The following is a 7,500-nucleotide window of genomic DNA, read 5'->3' as shown; positions in this document are numbered from 1 at the left end:
ATTTACATATGAAGGTGTAGTTGTAATGATTCCTTGTAGCTTCCTTTACGTGTTTCATTTGCAGAAGAACTAAAATAACTGGCTCGGAAAAGCATGACATTTGGCGGGAAAATGACGGACAATGTTCAGTGAATCTAATTGTGTCGCCTGGTATCAGTGAGTGTCAGGAGGCGACGAGCAGGAGTGACAGAAGCGTCCAGGCGGGGAAATATTAAAAAACACAAATGAACACCCGTAAACAATCTGGCTAAAGAGACGCAACAGCTGACGATGAAAGTGTCAACCCGCTATTTGGTAATTTTTCGCTAACCTCTATTGTTTCTGTTGTTCATTCCGGTTCTGTCCGACTCATGTCAACGTGGAAAAATGAGAAAAAGATAGAATAATTGATTCCCATTAACAACGGGCATATGTAAAATTGCTGTGTGTGTATGTGTATGCATGTGTGTGTGTGTGTGTGTGTGTGTGTGTGTGTGTGTGTGTGTGTGTGTGTGTGTGTGAATTCTTTTGTGTGCGCCGATTCAAAGCACAAATGCTGATTACATACGAAAGCGGATGTAGTGGAAATAATAATTGCATCGCGAACCAGAAACACAAACACACACACACACACACACACACACACACACCACCACCACCACCGTCAACAACAACAAAACAACACCAAATAATTGCGAAACAGGAAATTAACAAACAAGGCGAGCACGAGTTATTCAATCATGTGAGTGGCGAGCAAACGAAATCAACAAACAGACTAACCCATGAATAAAATAATAGAAAACTGAACAAAAATAATAAATAAAAGCTTCGAAATCCGACAAGGAGCTGCTCGAATAAATAAATAAATAAAACAAAAAGACAATGAAGAATCAGAGTTTTGACAGCAGGGGGAATGGGAGGAGGAGGAGGAGGAAAGGGGAAAGATGGAAGCGAGGGATAGGGGTAGAGGAGAAGGGAGAAGAGGAAAGAATAGAACAGGGAAAGAACAAACAAACGAAAGGAGTAAAAATCAAACAGCAAAACACGATAAAAAAGACCAAAAAACAAAAAAACGGAGAAACAGGACGAAGAAAAGAGAAAGAACGGGAAGAAGGATAAGATACAATAAGAAGAGAAGGAGAGAAAAACAGAGTAAAGAACAGTAAAAGGGAAAGACTTCAATGACAAAGGGCAAGTAAAGGAGCAGGAGGAAGGCAAGGATAACACAGGAGTAACACGAGATGGGGAAAGAGAAAAGGGAGACGAAGTAAGGGGGGCGTGGGAAGTACAAAGCATAACCAAGGTAAGGGAAGCAAGAGGGGGTAAGAGGCAAGGATACAGGTACAAACGGTGGAGAGGGAAGACAGGTGAGTGTGTTACCTGGCCAATAAAGGGGCGCCACGCAGGTGTACGGCAGAGTGGACAGGTAGGTGGAGGCGTTTGGGAACCCTATCCGAGAGTGAGTGAGTGCTCCTGCTCTTGTTGTTGTTGTTGTTGTTGTTGTTGTAGGGTGATGTGGGGTGGAGGAGGGGGGATTAAATGCAACAGGCTTACAGTATGGGTGCGTCAGGACGTCAGGTGTGTGTGTGTGTGTGTGTGTGTGTGTGTTTGTGTGTGTGTGTGTGTGTGTGTGTGTGTGTGTGTGTGTGTGTGTGTGTGTGTGTGTGTGTTTGGGGAGAAGAGAGACAAGAGACAGACAGACTTATAAGGAGCAAGATACGTACACACATATATGCCTAGACAGACAAACAAAGAGACAGACAGACAGCCAGACAAGGATATGAGCGGAAAACAAAGCAAGAGGCAGCAACAGATGGCAGGAGAGAACGAGAGAAACAAAAGTAATAAAAAAGTAATAAAAAATGCATCATATCTCAGCCCAGGCGATGAGGGGAAGGGTGCAGGATAAACAGAAAAAGAAGAGAACAAAAAAAGAAAGAAAGAAGGAAAAGAAGGAAAGAAAAAGAAAGAACGAAAGAAAATGGAAAAGAGAAGAAAAAACGAAATGAAACAAAAAAGAAATTAAAAGTGGAGACGCAAAAAAAAAAAAAAAAAGAAAGAAAAATAAAAAAGGAAAGAAGTAAAACGAGGAACAGAAAAAAGTGAAAACGTGAAAAAAACGAAGAAAGGCAAGATGTAAGAAAAAGAAAAAAAAACTAAATCATAAAGAAAAAAAAGGAAAAACCGACTGAATTCAAGGTAGACAAACTTCCCACAAATGAAGAAAACAATACAAAAGAAAGAAAAAAGAAAGAGAAAAGGTACTAGCATGGAAACCTTTCTATTTTCCACTAGTACCTTTTTTTTTGAGACCCTTTAGTGTGAAAGGTAGGGACGAAGGGAGCGATGGAAAAAAGAGGAAGGTGTGCGGAAGGAGTGGAAGAGGCGGATAAAGGTGAAGTGTTAGAGGTAGGAAAAAGGGAGAAGAGAAGGGGAGGAGGAGGAGGAAAGGGAATCGTGAAGAGTCTATCAAGTGAGTGAGAGTTGCAATAGCGGTTGAAAGGACGCGGGAAGAAGGAGAGGAGTGAGAGAGACATAGGAGAGGGTTGAGAGAGAAAAATGGAGGCAGCCTTGCATAGAAAAGGAAGAGCAGTCGACCAGGAAGGGAGGAAAGAGGGAAACCAGAGGAAAATGTGAAGTTTAGTGCCGGAAAAAAGATTGCGGAAAGGTGAAAGGAGGAAAATGGATAAATGAGAAAAAAAGCGTTAAAAAGGAAGCAGAAATAAAAAAAAAAAATGTAGAAAATGGAAAGAAATATATAAGAATATGAGAAAGTTGAACTTGACTGAAAATGAGAGACAAAATGAAACAAGAAAACCGGAAAGAAAGAAAGTAGATGGGGAAATAAACAAATGCATAAAAAATAAATGGCGTTTTGTGAGCTGATTTTCTCTAACGCTGTTCTCTTCTTGCCCCAAAGCTACACATTTTTTGTTCATTTTACTACAACGCCTTTTACACAACACTCCCAGTACAGAATGGCGCGGGAGGGAAGTAAAAATATCAGTCTGTAAATTACGGAGCTTCACTTGATTATATACGATCAAATCAAGCTCCGTACTTTGTTTTTTTTTTTTTTTTTCTCGGTGTTGTAATCAGAGGAATGAGGTGATGATTTGGGTACGTGTACTTGCGGTACGTGCATTTCGTAAGAGGGAAAACATAATATGCAACGGAGTAAAAAATAAATAAATAAATTAAAAAAAAGAAAAAAGAAAAAAAACGGGATGAACTCAAATAAATGTTCGTTCGTTCAATTTTTTTTTTCACGGGTTTCCCTTTAAATCTTATTCGTTTTCGTTCTATTGTTTATATATTGCTATGCTATATTCTAAATGAAACTACGATGAGATGTATTGAAATGAATGTACGTTCGTTCAGATTATTTTTTTTACACAAGTTTCCCTTTAAATATTATGCCGTTTTTCTTTGCATTGTTTAAAAATCAACGTTCCAATCTACCTCGTTTATTTATTTTTATCAGTTCGCCTTTACACTATTTTCTCTCTCTTATCCATTTCTGATGTGTTAGGAAGTTTGTGTATAAAAGAAAGTAGAAATACTGTATGTATACGTAGGTGTGTGTGTGTGTGTGTGTGTGTGTAAGTCGACAAACACGAACAGGAAAAAACAAAACACACAAAATACACCAACAAACATGTACAGTACATAGTAAACGAATGGAATTAATCACACACACAACACACACACACACACACACACACACACACACACACACACACACACACACACGAAAAGCTGACCTACCAACCTAAATGGAAAATCCGTGAACATGAGAGAGAGAGAGAGAGAGAGAGAGAGAGAGAGAGAGAGAGAGAGAGAGAGAGGGAGAGAGAGAGAGAGAGAGAGAGAGAGAGAGAGAGAGATCAATGCCACATTAATACGCATAGGGATACAATAGCGCCACTTATTGCCAGGTAATGCGAGTATATCACCTGTTCAGAGCCACAGGTGGTGAAGCTAATGAAAGCCCCTCACCTTTCCATGAAGAGGAGGAGGAGAAGGATGAGGAGGAAGAGGAGGGAGAGGAAGAGGCAATTAATTTGATGATTGTGGCGGTAAGAATTATGGTGACTATCGATTAAAAAAAAAAAAAAAATGGAAAGGGAAAAAAGGAAAAGAACAACAAGAAGAACAAGAATGAAAACAAGAACAAGAAAACAAGAACTAGAACAAGAAGAAAAGAACAACAACAACAACAACGACAACAAGCGAATCAAAGACTAGTAGGAAAAGGAGGAGGAGGAGAGGAGGCGGAAGAGAACCAGAAGGACGAAAAAGGAGGACGAGTAAAAATAAGGGGACAAATAGAGATGGCAAGGCGGATTCCAAGTAAACACCAAGACCTGGAAATCATCGGGAAGGAAAGAACAAGAATTAAAACCCCCAGCCATCAAAGGTCAGCGCGAGGCAACGGGAAATAATGCTGACAGAAATAATTGAGAAAAAAAAAAAAAAAAGGTAGGGAATTAAAAAAATGTTAAATATTGGGTGGGTACTGAAGAGGGAAGGATAATCATGAGTTTTTAATCTTTCGCTAATTAGTTTGTCGGGTTCCGCTCAAGTTTTTCCCGTGGGATTGATAAGAGGGCACGTTTGATGAGAGAGAGAGAGAGAGAGGGAGAGAGAGAGAGAGAGAGAGAGAGAGGAGAGAGAGAGAGAGAGGAAGAGGAGAGAGAGAGAGAGAGAGAGAGAGAGAGAGAGAGAGAGAGAGAGAGAGAGAGAGAGAGAGAGAGAGAGGAGAGAGAGAGAGAGAGGAGAGAGAGAGAGAGAGAATGGGAGATGAAAGTATGGAAGATAAGCAGGTGGTAAAGTACTCGAGTGCCATCAAGTAACATAATTAGGTAAAAAGTTGAGGCGATTTATAGTAACAAAAGCAAACGTGTAGCTGGTGATTAGTGCATTATCATCATCAGCAGCAGAGAGGCACTAAAGGATCACAGTGTTTTTCAGTAAAATGCAAACAAGCAGTGAAGAATGTTAGTGGTTTACGGTAACGAAGATAAGCAAGATGTAAATGATTAGTGGTTTACGTAATCAAAGCAAAGTGGTAGTTAAGAACCATTGTTGTTCTAGGAAGACATCTAAACAGGTAGCAGAAAATCATAAATAAACTGTAAGGTAATGAGTGTAAAATTATTAGTGTTTTCTGTTATTGTAATGAGTGTAAAATTATTAATGTTTTTTGTTATTGTGATGTATAAAATTATCAATGTTTTCTGTTATTGTGATGAGTGTAAAATTATTAATGTTTTCTATTTATCAAAATCCGAAGATATCAAGTAATGGGGTGGTGTACAGTAACGCATAAACAAGTAGCAGAAAATCATGAACAGTGAGGGAGATGAAGTTTTCTATCATAAATCGCACTGTATAGTAAGATTTTCGATACCAAATAGCACAGTGAAGTTTTTCTATGATAAATCGTACTGTAAGGTAAAGTTTCCTATCATAAATCACAGAAAATTATTAATGCATAGATGGTAAAGAGCCAAAGCGCCTTGTAGTAACACATGTAAACAGGTACTAAAAAAATCAAAGAAAAAGTCAAGTAATTGCAGTAGAAAATAACTAGTGTTTTTACATCACTATAAGGAAGCAAGGAATTAAGAAGTGAAAAATATATACATACACAATACTTAAAAAAAAAAAAAAAAGCAGAAAACAACTAGTACATTACATCAACAAAAGCAAACACTAACACAAACACGGACTAAATTATGACGCTGATTTACGAGTATGAAAGACACAAACAGCTGGCAGAGAGGTCATTGAGGTCAGCAGGAAGGCAAACAGGTGGATCAACAGTAATAAAAATTGATGGAAGGTGCTGCCAAATACACGGGGATGAACAAAGCGTGATGCACCAATGGAAGAGCCTATAATATACTTTCACTCATCCGCCACTAGCAGGCCGGCAGGGAGGGAGACAGGAAGGGAGGTAGGGAGGCAGGCTGGCAGAGAGGGAGGGTAGGGAGACAGTGAGATAGGTAGGGGGCTAGGTAGGGATGGAGGGAGAGAGTAAGAGGGGAGGGTGTGAGCGGGTGAGGGAGGCAGGGAGGCAGGAGAGGCGAGATAATCAAGTGGCGTATAACATATCAACATAAACTCAATTATACCACGCCTCTTCGGGTCTAACAAATTTATCATGCTCTCTCTCTCCTCTCTCCTCTCTCTCCTCTCCTTCTCTCTCTCTCACTCTCTCTGACGCCCTTGCATAACCGGAAGAACAAGCACACACGCACGCACGCACTCCCGTAATCTACACACACACACACACACACACACACAAATGCATAGATTATATATTCTAATAAATAATAGACTTCCTGCCCACACACACACAAACACACACACACACACACACACACACACACACACACACAAGCACACACGCCTAAATTACACAAGCCAGTAAATAATGTGTTGACAAGCAGCGCCACACAGCCACTCTCGCCCAGTGTTTACCAGTTGTTGCAAGGGTAGATGGAAGCAGCTTGGAGCGTATATATTTTTGTCCGCCAGCTGGAGGGAGGAACGTCCGTGTCAACACAACCACGATGCCATTAACGGAGTTAACGAAGCGAGGGTCTTTTTGATGCTTTGTTTTTGATCGACTCTCTCTCAATCTCTTTCCACTACAAGGAGTGATACAGGGAAGTGCTAGTTTTAAGTGAATTTCCATTTTCTTTTTATTTCCTTTTCCTTCCTTTATTTTCCGTAGGTAGAAACTGAACTTCTAATTCTTCTTTTGCCGTTTTCTTTCTTTGATTTATTTTTCTGCGAGGTTAAGGGGCGGAGCAGTATTATGAGTGGTCTTTTAAAATTGATTTCTTTGCCCTTGGCCAGACTTCTTAACATGTAAAAATGAGGAATATTTTTTTTTTTATCATGAGGCGTATTATAATGTTTTATAATATATATTGTACTGTAATGTAAAAGTTTTCTATCATAGTTCGCGGTGCAATATAAAGTTTTCTGTGATGAATCGTAGAGTGAGGTTTTTTCATCATAAATCGCATGGTAAAGTTTCCCATAAAAAAAACGTAATGTAAAGTTTTCTATCATAAATCACACTGTAATAGAAAGTTCTATCGTAACTCCCTCTGTAAAGTTTTCTGTCACAGGTTGCAATGTACATAATGTCAACATTTCTATCGTAACTTGCACTGTAAAATTTTCTATCATAAATCGTTACGTTAAACCTTCCATCACAAATCACCATTTAATATCAAATTTCCGCAAACATCGCATAATATAACAGAGAAAACACAAACTAAAAGCGAACCCACACACTCAGGCCTACTGGAATTGAACCAAAAGGGCCGAACACAACATTTTCCTGGCCAACACCGAAATGAAATATCTACAGAGGCGGGCGCGGCTGCCAATAATAGAAGCCCATCTAATACAGGTGAAAGGATGGTAACACGATACAGTACAGGTATATATTGGCCTCACCTGTTGGGGCGGCTGGCTCGCTGGTACCGTGCTAGACTC

The 7,500-nt window shown here is 39.7% G+C and overlaps 1 protein-coding gene and 1 long non-coding RNA gene across 6 annotated transcripts in view; one reads left to right on the top strand and one right to left on the bottom strand.

Moving 5' to 3' along the window:
• The window catches only part of LOC135090125 (hemicentin-1-like), a 303,061-nt gene that overhangs the window by 53,720 nt on the left and 241,841 nt on the right, over positions 1–7,500 (top strand). The window lies entirely within an intron of this gene.
• LOC135090126 (uncharacterized) overlaps positions 1–7,500 on the bottom strand; it is a 204,360-nt gene that overhangs the window by 154,580 nt on the left and 42,280 nt on the right. For all 4 annotated transcript variants that reach the window (XR_010261774.1, XR_010261775.1, XR_010261776.1 and 1 more), the window contains exon 2: positions 7,462–7,500. This exon is cut by the window's right edge and continues 183 nt beyond it. This is a non-coding gene — a long non-coding RNA (uncharacterized LOC135090126). The remainder of the gene's footprint in view (positions 1–7,461) is intronic.

The sequence above is a fragment of the Scylla paramamosain genome, chromosome 34 (assembly GCF_035594125.1).
Source record: "Scylla paramamosain isolate STU-SP2022 chromosome 34, ASM3559412v1, whole genome shotgun sequence".
NCBI classification, from domain to species: domain Eukaryota; kingdom Metazoa; phylum Arthropoda; class Malacostraca; order Decapoda; family Portunidae; genus Scylla; species Scylla paramamosain.
Note: the sequence above shows the minus strand (reverse complement) of the source record. Positions and strands in the feature narration are given on the sequence as shown.